General features: G+C 37.9%; 1 protein-coding gene across 1 annotated transcript in view; it reads right to left on the bottom strand.

The window, feature by feature from the left end:
* Positions 1-19,751, bottom strand: part of LRIG3 (leucine rich repeats and immunoglobulin like domains 3) — a 129,727-nt gene extending 109,976 nt beyond the window's left edge. The window contains exon 1 of the mRNA XM_056797705.1: positions 19,714-19,751. The gene's annotated coding sequence lies outside the window, so the exon portion shown is untranslated. The remainder of the gene's footprint in view (positions 1-19,713) is intronic.
* Between the last annotated feature and the right edge of the window lie 1,384 nt (positions 19,752-21,135).

Raw genomic sequence — 21,135 nt, 5'->3', positions numbered from 1 at the left:
CAGGTTTATGGGGAAAGTAGGAGGGAGTTCTTGCTATATTATCTTAGTCTCTGGTTTGAGCTAATTGCACCTTCTAGTTCACTGTCAAAAGTAGGCACACTGTGGTCAGCTAGGTAATATAGTGTACAGAGTGCCAGGCCTGGAGTCACGAAGATCTAAATTCAAATTTGGCCTTAGACACTTCATAGCTCTGGGACCCCAGGCAAATCACTTAACCCCAATTGCCTAGCCTTTGTGACTCTTCTGTCTTAAACCTGATGCTAACACAGAAGGAAAGGGATTTTTTTTAAGTGACCATACTGGTGAAGACTTTTTATTTTTTTTAAATTTTATAATATTGTATTTGATCATTTCCAAGCATTATTCATTAAAGACAAAGATCATTTTCTTTTCCTCCCTCCCACCCCCCATAGCCGACGCATGATTCCACTGGGTATCACATGTGTTCTTGATTCGAACCCATTGCCATGTTGTTAATATTTGCATTAGAGTGTTCCTTTAGAGTCTCTCCTCTGTCATGTCCCCTCAGCCGCTGTAGTCAAACAGTTGCTTTTCCTCAGTGTTTCTACTCCCACAGTTTATCCTCTGCTTGTGGATAGTGTTTTTTCTCCTAGATCCCTGCAGATTGTTCAGGGACATTTCACCGCCACTAATGGAGAAGTCCATTACATTCGATTATACCACAGTGTATTAATCTCTGTGTACAATGTTCTCCTGGTTCTGCTCCTCTCACTCTGCATCACTTCCTGTAGGTCGTTCCAGTCTCCATGGAATTCCTCCACTTTATTATTCCTTTTAGCACAATAGTATTCCATCACCAACATATACCACAATTTGTTCAGCCATTCCCCGATTGATGGGCATCCCCTCGTTTTCCAATTTTTGGCCACCACAAAGAGCGCAGCTATGAATATTCTTGTACAAGTCTTTTTCTCCATTATCTCTTTGGGGTACAGACCCAGCAGTGCATGGCTGGATCAAAGGGCAGTCTTTTATCACCTTTTGGGCATAGTTCCAAATTGTCCTCCAGAATGGTTGGATCAATCCACAACTCCACCAGCAATGAATTAATGTTCCTACTTCGCCACATCCCCTCCAGCATTCATTACTTTCCTTTGCTGTCATGTTAGCCAATCTGCTAGGTGTGAGGTGATACCTCAGAGTTGTTTTGATTTGCATCTCTCTGATTATAAGAGATTTAGAACACTTTTTCATGGGCTTATTAGTAGTTTTGATTTCTTTATCTGAGAACTGCCTATCCATGTCCCTTGCCCATTTATCAATTGGAGAATGGCTTGATTTTTTGTACAATTGATTTAGCTCTTTATAAATTTGAGTAATTAAACCTTTGTCAGAGGTTTTTATGAAGATTGTTTCCCAATTTGTTGCTTCCCTTCTGATTTTAGTTACATTGGTTTTGTTTGTACAAAAGCTTTTTAATTTGATGTAGTCAAAATTATTTATTTTTCATTTTGTGATTCTTTCTATGTCTTGCTTGGTTTTAAAGTCTTTCCCCTCTCAAAGGTCTGACATGTATACTATTCTGTGTTTACCCAATGTACTTATGGTATCCTTCTTTATGTTTAAGTCATTCACCCATTTTGAATTTATCTTGGTGTAGGTTGTGAGGTGTTGATCTATTCCTAATCTCTCCCACACTGTCTTCCAATTTTCCCAGCAGTTTTTATCGAATAGTGGATTTTTGTCCCCAAAGCTGGGATCTTTGGGTTTATCGTATACTGTCTTACTGAGGTCGCTTGCCCCCAGTCTATTCCACTGATTCTCCTTTCTGTCTCTTAGCCAGTACCAAATTTTTTTGATGACTGCTGCTTTGTAATATAGTTTAAGGTCTGGGACTGCAAGGCCCCCATCATTTGTGGTTTTTTTTTTTCATAATTTCCCTGGATATCCTTGATTTTTTGTTATTCCAAATGAACTTTGTTATCTTTTTTTCTAAATCAGTGAAGAAATTTTTTGGGAGTTCAATGGGTATGGCACTAAATAGATAAATAAGTTTGGGTAGGATGGTCATTTTTATTATATTGGCTCGTCCTATCCATGAGTAGTTAATGTTTTTCCAATTGCTCAAGTCTAGTTTTAGTTGTGTGGAGAGTGTTTTTTAGTTATGTTCATATAGTTCCTGTGTTTGTCTCGGGAGATAGATTCCTAGGTATTTTATTTTGTCTAAGGTGATTTTGAATGGGATTTCTCTTTCTAGTTTTCGCTGCTGAGCTGTGTTGGAGATATATAGAAATGCTGATGACTTATGTGGGTTTATATTGTATCCTGCAACTTTTCTAAAGTTGTTGATTATTTCAATGAGCTTTTTGGTTGAATCTCTAGGATTCTTTAAGTAGACCATCATGTCATCTGCAAAGAGTGATAATTTGGTCTCCTCCTTGCCTATTTTAATACTTTCAATTTCTTTTTCTTCTCTAATTGCTACTGCTAGTGTTTCTAATACAATGTCAAATAATAGAGGTGATAATGGGCATCCTTGTTTTACTCCTGATCTTAATGGGAATGGATTTAGTTTATCCCCATTGCAGATGATATTAGTTGATGGTTTTAGATATATACTGTTTATTATTTTTAGGAACGACCCTTCTATTCCTATGCTTTCTAGTGTTTTTAGTAGGAATGGGTGTTGTATTTTATCAAAGTTTTTTTCTGCATCTATTGAGATAATCATGTGGTTCTTGTTGGTTTGCTTGTTGATGTGGTCAATTATGTGGATGGTTTTCCTAATATTGAACCAGCCCTGAATCCCTGGTATAAATCCTACTTGATCATGGTGGATGACCCTTCTGATCACTTGCTGGAGTCTTTTTGCTAGTATCCTATTTAAGATTTTTGCATCTATATTCATTAGGGAGATTGGTCTATACTTTTCTTTCTCTGTTTTTGACCTGCCTGGTTTTGGAATCAGAACCATGTTTGTGTCATAAAAGGAGTTTGGTAGAACTCCCTCTTTGCTTATTATGTCAAATAGTTATATAGTATTGGGATTAACTGTTCTCTGAATGTTTGATAGAATTCACTGGTGAATCCATCAGGCCCTGGGGATTTTTTCTTAGGAAGTTCTTTGATGGCTTGTTGGATTTCATTTTCTGATATGGGATTACTTTAGAATTCTATTTCTTCTTCTTTTAGTCTGGGCAGTTTGTATTTTTGAATATATTCATCCATATCACCTAAATTGGTGTATTTATTGCCATACAATTGGGAAAAGTAATTTTTAATGATTGCCTTAATTTCCTCTTCATCGGAGGTGATGTCCCCCTTTTCATCTTTGATGCTGTTAATTTGCTTTTCTTCCTTCCTTTTTTAAATTAGATTGACCAGTACTTTGTCTATTTTGTTTGTTTTTTCAAAGTACCAGCTTCTTGTCTTATTTATTAAATCAATAGTTCTATCACTTTCGATTTTATTAATTTCTCCCTTAATTTTTAGGATTTCTAGTTTGGTTTTCCGCTGGGGTTTTTTAATTTGATCGCTTTCAAGTTTTTTATTTGCATTTCCAATTGATTGATCTCTGCTCTCCCTAGTTTGTTAATATATGCACTCAGGGATATCAATTTAACTCTGATTACTGCTTTGGCTGTATCCCAAAAGGTTTGAAAGGATGTCTTGCCATTGTCATTTTCCTCGATGAAATTATTAATTGTTTCTATGATTTCTTCTCTAACTAAATGATTTTAGAGTATCATATTGTTTAATTTCCAATTCGTTTTTGATTTGGTTTTCCATGTACAATTACTGATCATTATTTTTATTGCCTTGTGATCTGAAGAGGCTGCCTTTATTATTTTTGCTTTTCTTCATTTGAGTGCCATGTTTCTGTGACCTAGTGTATGATCTATTTTTGTGAATGTGCCATGTGGTGCTGAGAAGAAGGTATATTCCTTTTTATCCCTATTTATTTTTCTCCATATGTCTATTAAGTCTAATTTTCCCAAGATTTCATTCACTTCTTTTACCTCTTTCTTATTTATTTTTTGATTTGATTTATCTAAATTTGATAATGGTTGGTTTATGTCTCCCACTAATATGGTTTTACTGTCTATTTCTTCCTTCAATTCTCCTAGTTTCTCCATTAGAAATTTCGGTGCTATATTACTTGGTGCATACATGTTGATTAGTGATATTTTCTTATTATCTAAAGTCCCTTTTAACAAAATATAATTTCCTTCCCCATCCCTTTTGGTCAGGTCTATTTTTGCTTTGGCTTTATCAGATATCATGATTACCATTCCTGCCTTCTTTCTGTCAGTTGAGGCCCAGAAGGTCTTACTCCATCCTTTACTTCTGACCTTGTGGGTGTCTACCCGCCTCATGTGTGTTTCTTGAAGACAACATATGGTAGGGTTTTGGATTCTAATCCATTCTGCTATTTGTCTATGTTTTATGGGTGAGTTCGTCCCATTCACGTTCAAAGTTATGACTGTCACTGGTGGACTCCCAGGCATTTTGATATCCTTCCCTAATTCTAACCTTTCTTCATCAGCTCTACCTTTTAGTCCAGTGATTTACTTTAAATCAGTCCCCCTTGTCTCCTCCCTTGATATGTTTCCCTTTCTAGTCCCTCCCTTTTTGTTCTCTCCCCCTCCCTCCTCTTCTTCCCCCCCTTTTTGTGTTCCCACCCCCCTACCCCCCTTGGTTTTCCCTTCTCCCTTCCCTTGTTGGGTAAGATAGAATTCAAGATCCCAATGGATCTCGATGTTCTTCCCTCTCAGACTTGATTTCCCTGAGAGTAAAGTTTAAGTAAAAACTCTCTTCCTCTCCTCCTTATAGAAGTTTTCTTCCCCTCCCCTTCCCATGTGAATCTTTGTGTGAGAAAAATTATTCTATTTGGTCTTTCTTTTCCCCCTATTTACACATTACATTTTCCCCACATGTTAGTATATATAGAATGATATAAATGTAGTCCTTATAGAAGAGAATTTGAGTAAAAGAAAAAAAGATAACATTTTTCTCCTTTTCCCTTTCCTTCATATTGACCTTTTCAGGTATTCCATGCTCTTTGTTTTTTGATATCAAACTTTCCACAGAGCTCTGGTCTTTTCTTTGTAAAAAGTTGGAAATCTTCTATTTTGTTGAATGCCCATACTTTCCCTTGGAAGTATATAGTCAGTTTTGATGGATAGCTGATTCTTGGTTGAAGGCCCAGCTCTCTTGCCTTTCTGAAAATCATGTTCCATGCCTTACGATCATTCAGAGTGGAACTTGCAAGGTCTTGTCTGACCCTGATTGGCATTCCTTTATATCTAAATTGTCTTTTTCTGGCTTCTTGTAAGATTTTTTCTTTTGTTTGAAAGCTTTGGAATTTGGCAATTACATTCCTGGGAGTTGTCTTTTGGAGATTTAGTGTAGAGGGTGTTCTGTGAGCTCCGTCAGTGGCTGTATTGCCCCCATTGTTCTAAAATCTCTGGGCAATTTTCTTTGATTATATCTTGTATTACGATGTCGAGGTTGCTGTTTATTTCTGGCTTTTCTGGAAGTCCAATTATTCTTAAATTATCTCTTCTTCCTCTATTTTCCAAGTTTGTCACCTTGTCAGTGAGATATTTTATGTTCTCTTCTAATTTCTTGGTCTTTTGGCTTTTCTTTATTAATTCTTGCTCGTTGTCTTTGAGTTGCCTGATTCTTACTTTTAAAGCCTGGTTTTCCTTTTCACTTTGGTCAAACTGGTTTTGTAGATGCGTGAATTTCTTTTGCATTATTTCCCACTTTTCCTCCCAGAGGGCTTCCATCTTTTTTATCCTTTCTGATTCAAATTCTTCATGGGTTTGTGGAGAGTTTCCATTTCCTTTGGAAGGTTTCAGAGCATTTGCTTGTGTTTCCTCTTCTATCTCCTCTGTATTTTGTATTTTTACTCCATAAAATGTTTCCAAAGTCACCCCCTTCTTCTTGTTTTTCTTGGAATTTTGGGGCTTTTGTGCTTCTGTGGAGTTTGCCATCTCTGTCTGAGTGGGGAGGACTAGCTTTTCTTATCTCTGTCTGGTGTTCAGAGGTTTTAGCCCTAGGCCAATTTCCTTTCTATGCAGTTGTTGTTCTGTCTTCCCGGGGAATTCAGGAATTGCTTGTGTTTCCGTGTTACTGACATCCTCGGTTTCCTCCCGATGCTTCTCCGTTGCCTTAGTTCCACGCTCTGAGCCTGGCTTGGCCCTTTCCGTGGGGTGTTTGTTTCTGTGCCTTAGCTGGCCAGAAGAGCCAGCACTCTGAGGGGGGAGGGGCTGTGGTTTCACGGAGCTCTGAGGGCTCCTGATAAGATTAGCTTTCACTGGGTTTAACTGAGTATGCTTTGAGGCAGGGACCTTCCGTGAGACTTGGATGGAGGGATCCAGCCAGGGGGTTATAGGCTCCCCCTGTCTCTCTCTGTTTCCCTGCTGTCTGTGTTGGGAGCCCCCGCGACTGGGTCAGGTTGTTTTCAGGAAGTGGCCTTCTGAATAGCCGGTCCTGAGGCTCTGAGGTTCCCTCTGCTGCCTCGGACTCACCGCTCTGGGTTGGGGGGATGGGTCCTGGGACCTTCCTTCTGCCTACCCCTTAGGTCTGAGTGATCTCGGGTTCTGGCTTTTGGCGGGGGGTGGGGGGTGGGCACATACCTTTTGATCCAGGTCCAGGAGGAGGATTCCCGGGGTCTATGCTGTTGATCATTTTGAATTTTGGTGCCCTAGGAGCATATAGTTTGAGTTCGGTAGGGAAGGGTTTCCTGAGATCTGAACTTTACCTTTCTCTAAGCTGCCATCTTGACTGGAAGTCTGTGAAGACTTTTAAAATATAATTTTAGATATACAGACAGAGAATTTTTTAACCCAAGGCAAATCTCTCTCTCTCTCTCTCTCTCTCTTTCTCTCTCTCTCTCTCTCTCTCTCTTCTATTTCCCTCTTATCTCTAACTTGTAATTTCCTCTTAGAAAGTGCAATATTGTATAAAACTGAGGGTTAGAAGATTTTTAGAGGTACAAAATGATTATTTTAAATTATCAATTGGGGAGACTAGTCTCCCCAAATGATCACAGGGGAAATTGTGAAGATGAGATTAACTCTACCCTGCCCATTTTTAGATTTAATCATCAAAAGCTCATATACCCCACTTATCCTTAAGTATGGGAGGTCTGTGATCCATGTGTGCTATAGTGAGTGCGTGATGAATCAGAATCAACTGTGAGGACCCAACTACAATGTACAAGTGCAAAAGAGGGTGGAGGGAATAAGGAGGAGGAGCTCCTGAACCATGTGTTAAAAACTAATATAGTCCTCTCTGTGGTTTTCCTATCTCTTCTTTTCTTATTCATTTTTATCATTTCATCCATTTTTTTCGCTTTAGTCAAAGAAAAGAAAAATTTTATTTATTTCCATTAACAGTGAAATATAAACTCCTTGAGAGAATCATCCTATCCATTTAATAATCAACAAAACATTTCTAAAATACTGTCTATCTGTCAGATAGTATGCTAAATGCTGGGGATATAATCTTTTGTTTTTATAAGGTAGTAACAATGCTGTCAAATTCAAACAGAAAGGGATTCCTTAGAAAACCACTATTTCACATTATCTATTTTATATTACATTTTAAATTTATTTTGCTAAGCATTTCCCAGTTATAATTTAGTCTGATTAGGGCTGACCACAGATACTTTGCTGGGAAGTCTACAGGCTATGAGTAATCATCTTTGGGTAATAGAAAGAACAGTACTTATTAGACTATAAGACTTCTCTGAGCCATAGTTTTTTTATCTGTAAAATGGGAATAATAAAAATAGCTAACATTTCAATAGTGTCTACTATGTGCTAGGCACTGCGCTAAGCATTTTACAAATATCATTCCAGTAGATCTTTACAACTCTAGGTGAGAGATACTATTATTAGGCACATTTTGCAGTTTTGGAAACTGAGGCAAATAGAGGCTAAGTGAGTTAAAGTCACTTAGCTAGTGAGTATCTGAAGCCAGATTTGAGCGCAGTCTTCCTATTTAACAGTCACCTAATATTACTTTTATTATTATATAATCATACTTGTACTACTCTCTCTCAAAGTTGTTCTAAGGTTCAAATGAGATGAGACTTTGTAACTAAAAGTGGTGGTTACCAGTAGCTGCCAGGACTGTCACTGGGAAAACTGAAGGAGAATTAAATGTGTCCCCTATCCTTTGAGGTGCCACCTTCATTTATCCTCTCAATGTCCCTGTGTTAAGTTCCAGTCTCTCTCTCTCTCTCTCTCTCTCTCTCTCTCTCTCTCTCTCTCTCTCTCTCTCTCTCTCTCTCTCTCTCTCTCCCTCCATCCCCCTCCCTCCTTCCCTCTCTCTCTCTTCCCCTCCCTTCCTTCCTCCCCCCCTCTATCCCTCCCTCTTCCTCTGTCCCTATCTCTTTCTCTGTCTCTCTCTGTTTCTCTGTCTCTGTCTTTCTGACTCTTTCTCTGTTCATCTGTCATGTCTGTCTGTCTGTCTCTCCTCAATCACACACCATATACTAGTTTCAGACTTCTCCCCCCCCCCCCAATCCCATAAAAATCATAGGGTTTTACTCTGGTAGCTAATCTACTTAAGACACTTCAACTCCATTCATTGCCATTAATCTATTTGCAAGTTCCCCCTCTAGGCAGCAGTTTAACTGGGACATTTGCAAGGAAATGCATACACTAACACATGGAAACCAATTAGAAGTCATACAGAAGAGAGGAGATGAGTTACCTCCACTAGGATGGAGCCCATGGGAATGGAGAGATGGAGGAAAATTATGATATATGAATGTAATAGAATATTATTGTACTACTAACAGAAGTAGCTACAACTGATATATCGTTACCAATAACTGTGTTACTGTAATGACTTTGAAAGGGATGGGCCATCTTATCTCTAAGTTGACTTAAAGCTTCAAAATTTTTCTTTTATTGGGAGGAGAAATTGTTTTCATGAATTTAGGCTAATCTGTGTTGATGGAAGTCATTTTGCCAAGAAATATATATTTTTAATCTTTCATCCTTTTACTACTCACATTTAGCTCTTTTATGGTAAGATGAGGAAGCTAAGAGTACTTCATGATCGGGCCAAGATCACAAGAGTTAATTCATAAAATTATTACCTTAGAAGCTATCAGATCCAATTCCCTCATTTTACAGATAAGAAAACTGAGGCTAACATAAGGTAAGCATTTTTTCAGGAATATATCGCTGAAGCAAGGCTTGAAGTTGGGTATTCCTGACTTTAAGCCAAGCACTCTACCCACTGCATTACAATAGGAGGTGTCTTCTCATCTGTGATCAAAACCACCTGACAATATCATGTCTTCTTTGGCTTCCATGTTCCTCTCAGAATTATAGTCAATTTTTTCCTACTGATTGCTCATGGGTTGACAGATGGATGGAAAAATATTTTATAATGATTATGACACTTCACACAAGATCATAAGGCATGGGATCATAGATTTATAGCTAAAAGGAATTTTAGAGATTATATAGTCCATATTCCTCACTTTATACATAAGGAAACTGAGACCCCAAGCAGTCAACCAATTTGCCCAGTAACATATAGGAAGGGAATAGGGGAGGTTAAATATATAAGTGTAATTCAATTCCCCTTTGCTTTGAAAAGTAAATTCAGTTAATATTCCATCAACAATATTTTAGCCCACTATCAACCCCATATTCTTTAAATTAAAATTATTTTTATGTAGGAGAAAATGTCTAGTTATGCATAAATACCATTCTTATGGTTTAGAATAAAATCATGGCTATGGAAGCATGTGAGTGTCTTGATCAGGTGATTATACTGTTGTTCATTTTTCAGGTGGGTCCAACTCTTTGTGACCGCATGGTTTGCCATTTCCTTCTCCAGCTCATTTTATATATGAGAACACTGAGGTAAACACAGTTAAGTAACTTGCTCAGGGTCACACAGATAAAATATTTCTGAGCCACAGATTTGAACTCAGGACTTAGATGAGTATGGGATCAGGAGTATTTGCAAACTACCAAAAATATTGCATGATCCAACTCTTTGCAGCAGAACTCTGAAAACCTACAATCTTCCTAGCCTCATAGACTATTCCAGATGCCAAGGACTATAGAAAACATCTAATCTGTTTTGTAGATGAGGAAACCTAGTGAATGGATGAGAATAAAGCAAATTAATGAAAGAATCAGACCTAGGACCAAGATCTCTTAATTCCCTGTGCAGAGCTCTTTCAACTATGACATGCTGGGTCCTGTGAAGGTGAGTGCTTTTAATTATCCCAATTACAGGAATGAAAGAGAGATAAATATCAAGTGGCTTATAACAGGGCATCAAGTGGAAAATAGCCAGGAAGAGTTCCTATTTCTCAGCACCACACCACCGAGCCTGGATGTTTCACACACAAAACTAGCTCCTTCAGAAAGTTATCTGTAAAAAATCTCCTTCAGTCCAAAACTACTTTAGGATAAAGAAGCCTTCCAATTTCTTCCTTGATAGGACTTTCACTACTGTTTCAAAAGTGAAACCCTTCAGAATTATGTAATTTTCTTCCCAAATTATATATGTAAGGGATCCCCCTGTCTGTACAAAATTAGAGAGTGCTTTTGGGTTGTTTAGGCAATACCAAGAAAGAGAAACCACAAATGTTCAACTCTTGAAAGAGGGCCCAAGCGCTCTTAGTCATTTCAACTTACAAGTTTCAAGGTGGGAGGGAGAAGCTTTGCGGGTTGATAGGGGTTCAGTTTCTAGAATATAAAAATTGAACCAGACCCTCCTTTGCCACTATAAAGTACTACTGATTCCAAGTCACATATCTAAAAAGTGGTTGAGACAGCTCTACTCAAACAAGGACTTGATTGGTGGCCAATAAATGGTCTTGGTTAGGAAAGTCAGGGCAGTTAACTGTTTTATGGTGTATCCCACCATCAGGATACATTAAACTCACACCTCCTTGCAACACTGATTTTCCTTAAATTTAGCCTCAAAAAAAAATCAGGCTAGCCCCTTTTCTGGTATAGGAGGAAGCTAACATCTAAATGTAAACCTCAAGAATCATTTGAATTTTTCTTTCTTTTTTTCTCTTCTTCAATACATGAAGGACAGGAAAGATAAACACAGAAAATGAATTACAATTGAAGTAGAGTCAGGAAATTCCAGAGTTAAGCTTCATATGGCACAGATACCTTGACCACCAGTGTACTGCTATTCCTGCTTTTCTAACTTACTAAATACATTAATGTAAGGTGGCCATATGTCCTCCATTAGGCAGGATAGTCTTACATTTCAACTTCCTGTTTCTCCTGAAATCTCTCCTTTTCCCTCCCCCCCAAATATGTCTCATTGGTGCAGGGACAATCTCTATGCATTGTAGAATAGAATTTAAGAGATACTAAAAAGTCATCTAAACAAAATTCTTTCCTTCCCAGGGGCTTGCCAAATATTTGTCCTTAGAGCCATCACTTCATGGTCTTTTGGAGAAACATGTTTTAACTGGGATGAGATATTAAATTACATAAGGAGAATATAGCAGCTAAGTATAAAAGAACTAGAGGAAGGGTGTTATAGAAGAATTTGCTCTGGATCTGTGGTCCAGAGACAAGGGTGCAAGTTCTGGTTCAGCAAGTGACTTGACCTCTTGATGCCTGAATTTCTTTATCTTAAAATGAAGGATTTGTAGTAAGAGCAGTATCTATCTTTCTATAGGCTTTCCATAGACAAGGAGACCCTCTTTAAAGTTTGGTTAGTCTGTGAGTCCTACCTTGTCATCTGACACCTAAAAGCTTCCTGAGAGTTTGTGAACTGGAAGCTTAATGGAATTCCCATAGTCCTGAAGGACATGATTCTGACCTGGTACTGGTGCTGTGGTGAATATTTAGACAGATGAAACATTGTTTTAACTAGTGAATTATGAGTACATTTATTTTCGTTGCATTTTATCATCCACAAGGATTGGAATGTTTACTATTTGTAATGAAACATTCCATCTGGAGCCTAAATCATTGGCCTGACCTGAGCTAGCTCAGGTCTAGAATAAATGAATTGGATCAGGTGATCTCTAATGTGTCTTCTTGTTTCTCTCTCTCTCTCTCTCTCTCTCTCTCTCTCTCTCTCTCTCTCTCTCTCTCTCTCTCTCTCTCTCTCTCTCTGTCTCTCTCTCCCTCTCTCTCTGTCTCTGTCTGTCTGTCTCTGTCTCTATCTCTGTCTCTATCTCTGTCTCTCTCTCTGTCTGTCTCTCCCTCTCTCTCCCTCTCTCTCTCTCTGTCTCTCCCTCTCTCCTCTTCTCTCTCCCTTTCTCTCCCTCCCTCTCTGTCTCTGTCTCTTTCTGTCTGTCTCTGTCTCTGTCTGTCTCTGTCTCTTTGTCTTCCCCCCTGTCTCCCTCTCTCCCTCTTTCTCTGTTTCTTCCTCTCTTTATGTGTCTCTCTCTGTCTCTCTCTCCTCCACATAAAAACAAATATATACACATATACATATGGATGTACATCTAGAATGTATATCTATCTACCTATCTAATATGCACACATATAGGTATGTGTTTTTATGTATATATAAATATATATTTAAGGTGTTAATGAGATGAGGGGGTTTGGTTCTCAGTCAACTGGTGATAGATATTATTTCAGTTGTTTTGAGTATGGTGAAAATACCCCTCCTTGATTATAAATTCTATCTGAACAGGGACTAGAGGACCTGTGTTTGAATCTTGCCTTACTACTTGTGTGGACTTGGGGAAATGGCTTTACTTTTCTGGGTCTCAATTTCCTCATATTACCTCTAAAGTCCATTCCTGTTCTAATTCTAAAATCTTAAGTCTTACTTAATCTTTGATTTTCCTCCAGTGTCTAGAACAGTGTCCTTCACAGAATAAGTATGTAAATTGTTTTTTGACGAGTTAAGTTGAAAGCATTTTGGGGACTGAAGAAGCATCCTCAGATGATAAACTGGGAATGAGGTAGAACAGGCCATTTGAGTTCAGGACCTATCTATCATTCTTATCTTAATGAGCTGAAAACCACTAGCATTCTCCATAGCCCTCTAGAAACAGAAATTTCTTAGAATTTGAATAGGCTTTTAAAACAGGAAAAGAAGTTTGGCCAACTGGGGCCCTGGCAGAGAGGAATATGGGGAAGGCTAGCTAAAGAATGGTGGCAGTCTAGGCTACATGGTGATGACACCAATAGAGCAGAACCTGGCCTAGGTGCTACCATAAGGCAAAAGGTAGAGTATCTATTCTTCCCCTATAGGGTATAATTTATTTCATTTCTCTGGGTTTTGTTTCCATTTATGTATAAAATGAAGTAGTTAGATAAGAAGCAGTAGTTTTCAGAGTGTCGTTTGGGAATCCATAGAGGTCCTAAGACCCTTTCAAGGTATCCATGAAGTTGAAACTTTTCATGTTCATACTAAGTTAGTTTCATTTCATATTTGATAAATATCTGTAGATATGACCCATATAAACAAAAGCTCTTTGGAGGAATCGTGGATAATTTTTAAGAGTGAAAGGGGTCCTAGGGGCAAAAGTTTGAGATTCACTATTCTAGATCTTCTCTAACAGCTTCAAACTCTATGAGGCTATGCTACCATGGTGGTAGCTCTTCCTCCTCCCCCTTTTTGCCTGCTTCCTGCCACCCCAATAAGAAGGATATGAACTAATTGAGTCCTCTGGAGAAGTCCTCCCCATCTCCCTTTCCTTCTTTCCTTGTCCTTCCCCACTCCCACCATAAAATAATATTAGGGAATTTCATGAGGAAGGACTTAATCTATGATAAGATATATTTGTAGTACTAAGCTGGAGACAGAAGTAAGGCTTCCTTCATCCTTACAACATCCATTTTGGAGAAAGTATAGATTTTAGGGGAAAAAATCTTAAAATCTTAGATTTCATGAGACTGATTATACACCAAGATTTTATGATGAAATTAGAGATGATATGAAATAAAAACCAGTTGTTCTATTTCTGTTCTAGCTACTTGCTGGGGAGAGCAATGTGCCTGGAATTAAGAAGACCTGACTTCAAATCCAGCCTCAGGCACATAAATAGCTTTGTGTCCCTGGGCAAGTCACTTAACTCTGTTTGCCTAAAGGGGAAAAAGAAAAGAGTGGTTGACACACCTCTTCCAGGAACAATGATAGAGATGATTTAATCATGATTCTAGAACCAGAGAAGATAGAGTTGGAAATGTATTCCTCAAAAAGGAAGTTTTTAGATGCTATAGAGAAGAAGGTTGGGGAGTAAGAAATGAAGAGAGGCATGACTGGGGTCTTCTTGAAATAGTGGGACAAGAGGGGCAGTCAACAATCAAGCCAACAAACAACTTTAGGGTGGTGCCTTGGCTGGAGATATTTTGGTTTTCCTCTACATTTTGTAGCCTTGTGGGATATGTGGAATATTCTTTTGTGACTCCTGAAATTCCAATCTACCTCAAAGAATGTCAGCTTCCATCCTGTGAACCTCTAGAGAGACCACCAGTGTCCTGGAATTGCCATCATCAAAGCTCCTGGTCTTGCATGACTCTAACTCAAACTTAACTAATTCTGGGTTACTAATTTTATGGCTCCTTGGTTGAGCAGGTGGATATAATTGCTTGTTACTTGTGCTTCTAGATAATGGCTTATTTTGAGTAAATGACTGTCATTGGATGAGTAATCAACACCATTCTGCTTACCAGGCACCTACCGGTACCTTCCAATGTCTCATAGGCTTGACCTACCAATAAAAGGCATCTGGGGTGCATTTGAGCCTAGTTCCTGTGACTTATTCTGCCTTAGGCTCTCAGACGAGGTAATGGTCAAGGCCACCTCAAATTATTCAGATAATTGCTTCAATTCATCATTTTCCTTTGCCAGGAAATTTTTGCCAGCCTTTGAGGGAGAAAAAAAATAGTCACTAGTTCTCATTCTTCTGAATGGACCTCATTTATGATGTCCCAGTGCATTCTGTCTGATTTCCCAGCCCTGTCCTGTGCTTATTCTCATGGATCATTGTGATGTGGAAGAGATCTTGAGCTCTCAATGGTTATGCCAGAGATGTGTAAATGTTCCCAAATAATATTAAACTGGGAAACTTTGGAATGTCTAGCTCTGACAAATCACCATGTTTCTGTCACTAAATAACCATCCCCAAATTAGAAGAGGTTCATCACCAGAACATTGATTATCAGGTCACTAATTTCTTGGTTTTGACCCAGGAAAATCATCTCCAAAGCTAGAAAGGAGCCTAGGTTTCTGTCAGTAGAGAAAACACCCATATGTAGTTATAAAATAACTATATATAGTATTTTGCAAATCTAAAATTTTCACCCAGAAGAAAAATGATGTGTAAATAACCATACAAAAAATAATGATCCAATTCATAGCCTTTGCTAAATCTTTGTTCAATATTCCCAATTGGATTGTCATTTTAAAATATAATTTCTCTAAATATTCTAAGGGATGGAGGTACCACACTACTGTGAGGGGCTAGTTAATGTTCACTATGAACAGAAACATTTTCTTGAACATCTTTCTGGAGCTATTCTTGAAAATTCTTCTATTTTACGATTGGATTTTTTTTTTTACTTTTTGACTTGATAAACGAATCTGTTCATGCCTCAAGGGCATGTTTGGCGACTTGCTTATGTTTCAATTTATTTTCAATATTAGCTAGATAAAGTTGGAACAATTTTCATTATCCAATATACCAAAACATCAATAGAAGTCAGCAATTTAGGATATTTCTAAGTTCCATACATGTAATGTTCTGTATAAATTTCCAATAATCCATCCTGTAGTGGTATTCTTTCCAGTGCCCAATTCCACTCTTATAAATGTAAATTTCCTGTTTCTCATTCCTGGATTATAACATGGGGAAGAAGCAGAAAGAAGGACTAAAGAAGATAGTGATGCATAGATTAGATTCAAGGGAGCTCTCTTCATTTGATCATCCAAATGTTTGCAATTTTTGGACTTTGTATCATCTGCAAGTGATTCAGCTTTGGGGATCAGGAAGAGGGAGGTTAAAGGTCAAGGGAATCCAGTTCAGCTGGGGATAGTTTGCAGTAATCAAGGGAGCATACAAAGCAAAAGGAAACGAAAGGTCTTCCTGGCCTTGCTATAAGAGCCATCTGGAAACAGATTTATCTTTCAGTGAAAAATATTTAAATTTTCATATAGTTTGAGATTCTAATTGTGAAGGAGATGACTAAAATGCAAAGCCTAAAATGTGTTGTTTGTTGCTTATGTTGCTTTATTGTTAACTAGTCTACAGCTAAAGTAGAGAAATGATTAAGCTAAGTAAAGCTGTGGAAAGCTCTTAACTTCATACCAAAGAAATTAGGTAGGATATGAGATAATTCATCCACTCAAGGTAATTAGTAGAAATGCAAGACCCTCAGTTGGCCAATGTGACCCTCTATTGATGGTATATTTGGGCTCCATGAGCCCTGAATTCATTAAACTAAAAAGAAATTATATGAACTGAAAATAAAATTTTATATTTCTATAAACATTTCAAGGGTTATTATAATAATCATAATATCTAGATAACAAACAGGCTACTCCTGATAATCTCATCCAATAAGCATTCATTAAATGCATACTATGTACTAAGTAGTGTGCTAGGGACTTGGAAATAGGGATAGGAACTAGACTACCAAATCTAGTAAAGGGAATTCCCAGGAGAGGAAACTCTCTGCCAAGGTGAGTCAGTACCTATTCTACAACTTTTAATCTCAGAGAAGAGGTCCCAGAGCACTGAAAGGTTGACTTGTCTAGAGTCTCCTAGCCAGTGTGTGTCAAAGGAGGAATGTGAACCCAGGTCTTCCTAGGCAACTTGCTATTGACTGTTCCACACTGCCCCTCCTTGGACTTTAAGGGTAGAAAGACACAAATAAAATGATCCTTACCCTTAAACAAAATAACATCTAGATTTATTATGTCACATTATATTTAAGGTAAAACCCATATTAAATTGGATATAGTTTAATATATGTGCATATATACATATTTGCATGTATGTGACATTATAGAATATCTATTAAATGATATTGTAATATATACAAACATGTGTGTGCATATGTATAATATATGTGTATATACATATTTAAATAAAATTTTATTTGTACATGTGTATGTATATATTCATTATATATATATATATATATAGAGAGAGAGAGAGAGAGAGACAGACAGACAGACAGACATACGGAAAGATGGAGACAGACAGACAGAGATAGAGCGAGAGAGAGAAAGTGTGTGTGTGTGTGTGTGTGTGTGAGAGAGAGAGAGAGAGAGAGAGAGAGAGAGAGAGAGAGAGAGAGAGAGAAGCTGGTCTTAGAGTCAGGAAGACGATCTAGGATGTCTTGACACATACTGTCTGTGGGAACATGGACAAACCATTTGCCCTCTCCATGGCCCCCCAAATTCTCTATAGTTATTCTCTCTTCATCACTACTTTACCCTTTATGACTTTGATATATTGTCAGCATAGTAAATTAAATGGGAATTTGGGGGGGGGAGTTTTTATGGAAGCTGCACACCACATACAAAGGCAAAGAGGACAGAAAACGTTCAGCAACTAAAAAGTGTATATAAAATACATGCATAGTATTTTATAATGTCAACATATTTATCTTTTAATACCATGAATATACACAATTTTCTTTACTGTAAAATTCCATAAAAGAATAAGAAAAAAAATTCAGCCATCTTCTCTGGTACAGAGAGGGCCAAAAGATTTTAGACTGAATTTGCAGATTTTAGGGGGTGAGCCTCTCTAACCCCAATGATGTGGAAGGGATACCTGCACACAGGAGTTTCTCATCTGCAGCATTGGAGAGAATTTTCACACAAGGATTTCTCCATATCAATAAATGATCGATCTGGATCAAAATATGCATAGTTAAAGGCAATAAAGCTTTTAAAATGCTCTTTCTGCCTCTTAGATTCCTTTTTCTTTAGCCAGACTATTTGAGAGCCAGAACTTAAAAAATTTTATCCTAATATCTCCAGTCCCTAACATAATATCTGGCATATAGTAAACACTTAATACATGTTTGTTAATTGAATGAATGGTTGATTTCTGTTACACAGGCAGAGAATAAACGGGAGCAGCAGAGAGTTCCCATTTCTCATATAATTTTTCTCTCCCTTTGAGTAAAGACTCAGTATTTTTGGAATGAGGGGAAAAACAACTCATAGATTATGGATGTTCCATTCCACTCAAAGTCAAAATAGCTGAATCTGGCTCTTTTGCTATCTAGATCCTGGATAAGGAATTTAACCTCTTTAGGTCTCAGGATTTTTTAAACTGAAAGGATGGGATCATATGACCTAAGATAATCCTACAATTTCTAATAGTCTCTCCTGCCCTATCCTGTTCTGTCCTTTCCCATTCCATCATGTTGTTCCCTTCCTTCCATCCTGTCCCATCCCAACCTATCATATTATTTTGTAGGGAACATACATAGAAAGTGTTGCCATAGATATATTGAGCATTTTATGTCAAGAATAGAGGGGAGACAAACACATACAGACTTGAGTCAAATTTAGAAGTATACAAAGCATCCCCCAATTAACAAATGGTCAGAGCATATGAACAGGCAGCAATTCTCAGATGGAGAAATTAAAACTATTAATCATATGAAAAAATGCTCCAAATCACTATTAATTAGAGCATTTCAAATTAAAACAACTCTGAGATACCACTTCATACATTTTAGACTGACTCATGGAACAAAAATGGGAAAATGGTAACTGTTGGAGGGGATGAGGAAAAATTGGGACACTAATATACTGTTGGTATAGCTAGAAACTGATACAGCCAAACTGGAGAATAATCTGGAACCATGCTTGAAAGGCTATATAGCTGTGCATACTTTTTGACCCAGCAATACCATTATTGAGGCCATTACAAAGGAGATCTAGGACAGGAGAAAAGTAAGTACTTGTAAAAAAATATTTATAGCAGTTCTTTTTGCAGTGGCAAAGAATTGGACACTGAAGGGATGTCCATCAACTGGGTAATGGCTAAACAAGTTGTGGTATGTGATTATAATGGAATTAATCATAAGAAATGACAAACAAGATGATCACAAAAAACCTGGAAAAACTTATATGATGTCATGCAAAGTGAAGTGAGCAGAACTAGGAGAATGTTGTACATAGTAACAACAATAATATAGGATGACTGTGAATTAATTAACTATCATCAGCAATTCAAGGATCCAGGGCAGCTCCTAGGTACTCATGATAAAAAAGGCTATCCACTACCATAGAAGGAACTGATGGAGTCTAAATATAGAATGAAGCAGACCATTCTTTATTTTATTTCCTCTATGAAATTTTTCTAGTGTGAGCGATATGTGTCTTTTCTTTGTAATATTTATTGGGAAAGGAAATAGGATTGGAAAAAATGGGGGATAATAAGGGATGGTTTGTATGGGGTATGGAGGAGAGAAGGGAGAGAGGGTACACTGCTTGGTGAGGCAAGGGAGGGAGATGCCCCCTGCTGAGAGGAAACAGCAGGGGTCCAATAAGGACGGTTTGTCTTTGAATGACTGAAACTGAAGTTCAGCTCCCTCTATGACCAGAAAAGAGAGTCCACTTATCTGACTGCGAATTCAAATAACATAAAGTTTAATAACTAGTTGGGATTGGAGTTTTTCTCAGTTTCAGACCTGAGGCCAGGCCCCAGAGGCTGGCGGAGAGTTTGTCCCACTCCCGTCTACTCTCGTTCTAATTCAGAATCTTAGCAGTACACAGAAAGCAAACAAGACCAATTCTAACCTTTAGAAGCCTGTGTCTTTGGGCTGAACCAAGAAGAGCATGCCACTCCAGACTGGGCTGAACAAGCTCCTCTCTCCTCCAACACCAGGATGCAAGTCCCACACGGCAGGAAGGAAGTGCTAGTCATAAGACCCAACTGCCACACCCGGCAGGAAGGAAGTGCTAGTCACAAGACCCAACTGCCACTCCCAGTTGGCCCTTCCCCCACACAAACTGTTAGTCTAGTTTCCTTTCCACATCTTACATGATGAACATAGAAATATGTATTATGCATAATATATATTATACAACCTATATCATATTCCCTGCCATTTTGAGGAGGATTAGAAGAGAGTAAGAGAAGATGGATCATAAAATGCCAGATAATAATTATTATTAAAATAGGATTGACAGGTAATAGAAAGGAGTCAAGTTTAGTTGGACCAGAGTGTGAACAAAGAGGTAATGGTGAATGAGGCTGAAAAGATAGATTAGAGCAAATGTATAGGTCTCCAAAAAGCTATAAAGAGAAGCTTACATATCATAGAGGTCATAGGGAACCACTGCAGTTGATTGGGGGAGTCTCATAGTCAAGTCGTTGTTTAGATAATCATTTTGCCTACGGTGTGAAGGTTGGATTGGATTTGGGAGACATTCAAGGGAAGGAAACCAATGAGAAAGATACAAAAATTTTCCAGGTGAGAAGTGATTAGGGTTTCATCTAAGGTGGTGACTGGGTGAAGAGAGGAAAGGTATCAAAAGAAAGAGATGTTTTGGAGATAGAAATGTTGAGATTTGGAAATTTATTGAATCCATTGGGTTTGAGGGACAGAAAGGAATTGGAGATGATGCAGAGATGATGATACTGGTTTTAAGAAGAAAAATAGTTCCCTTTTTATTTGCATTCTTTTTTCACCATTTGCATACTTTCAAATATATAGAGAAATAAGGAAATTTGGGAAAGGGGAAAATTTTGGGGGAAAAGATAATGAGTTTGTTTTGGGATATATTAAGTTTAAGATGTTTTGGGGGCATCCGTTTTGCAATGTCCTAAAAACAATTCATGATGTGTGACTGCAGCCCAGAAGAGGGACTCTTCTAGACTTATATGTCTGTAAATCATTTGCATAGAAAGTATAATTAAACACTTGGAAAATGAAGAAGCTATTAGGAGAGAGTATATAGGGAGAAAAGGGACTACAGGAGAACATTGAGGGCCACAAGTTATGATACAGATGATGAGTTAGGAAATTAGACCATTGACTAGTCAGACAATTTGGAGAAGAGTCAGGAGAGAGTAGTGTTGTGGCAAACCAGAAAGGACAGAGTACCCAAGGAAAAAAGTGCAAAATACAGTAGAAAATTCAAGAACATGGAAAAAGAGAGCAGCAGATTAGTCATTTAAGATCATTGGTAACTTTAGAGAGAGCAGTTTCAGTGGAA

Source organism: Monodelphis domestica, chromosome 5 (assembly GCF_027887165.1).
Source record: "Monodelphis domestica isolate mMonDom1 chromosome 5, mMonDom1.pri, whole genome shotgun sequence".
Classification (NCBI taxonomy): domain Eukaryota; kingdom Metazoa; phylum Chordata; class Mammalia; order Didelphimorphia; family Didelphidae; genus Monodelphis; species Monodelphis domestica.
This window is presented reverse-complemented; position numbering and strand designations above follow the sequence as displayed.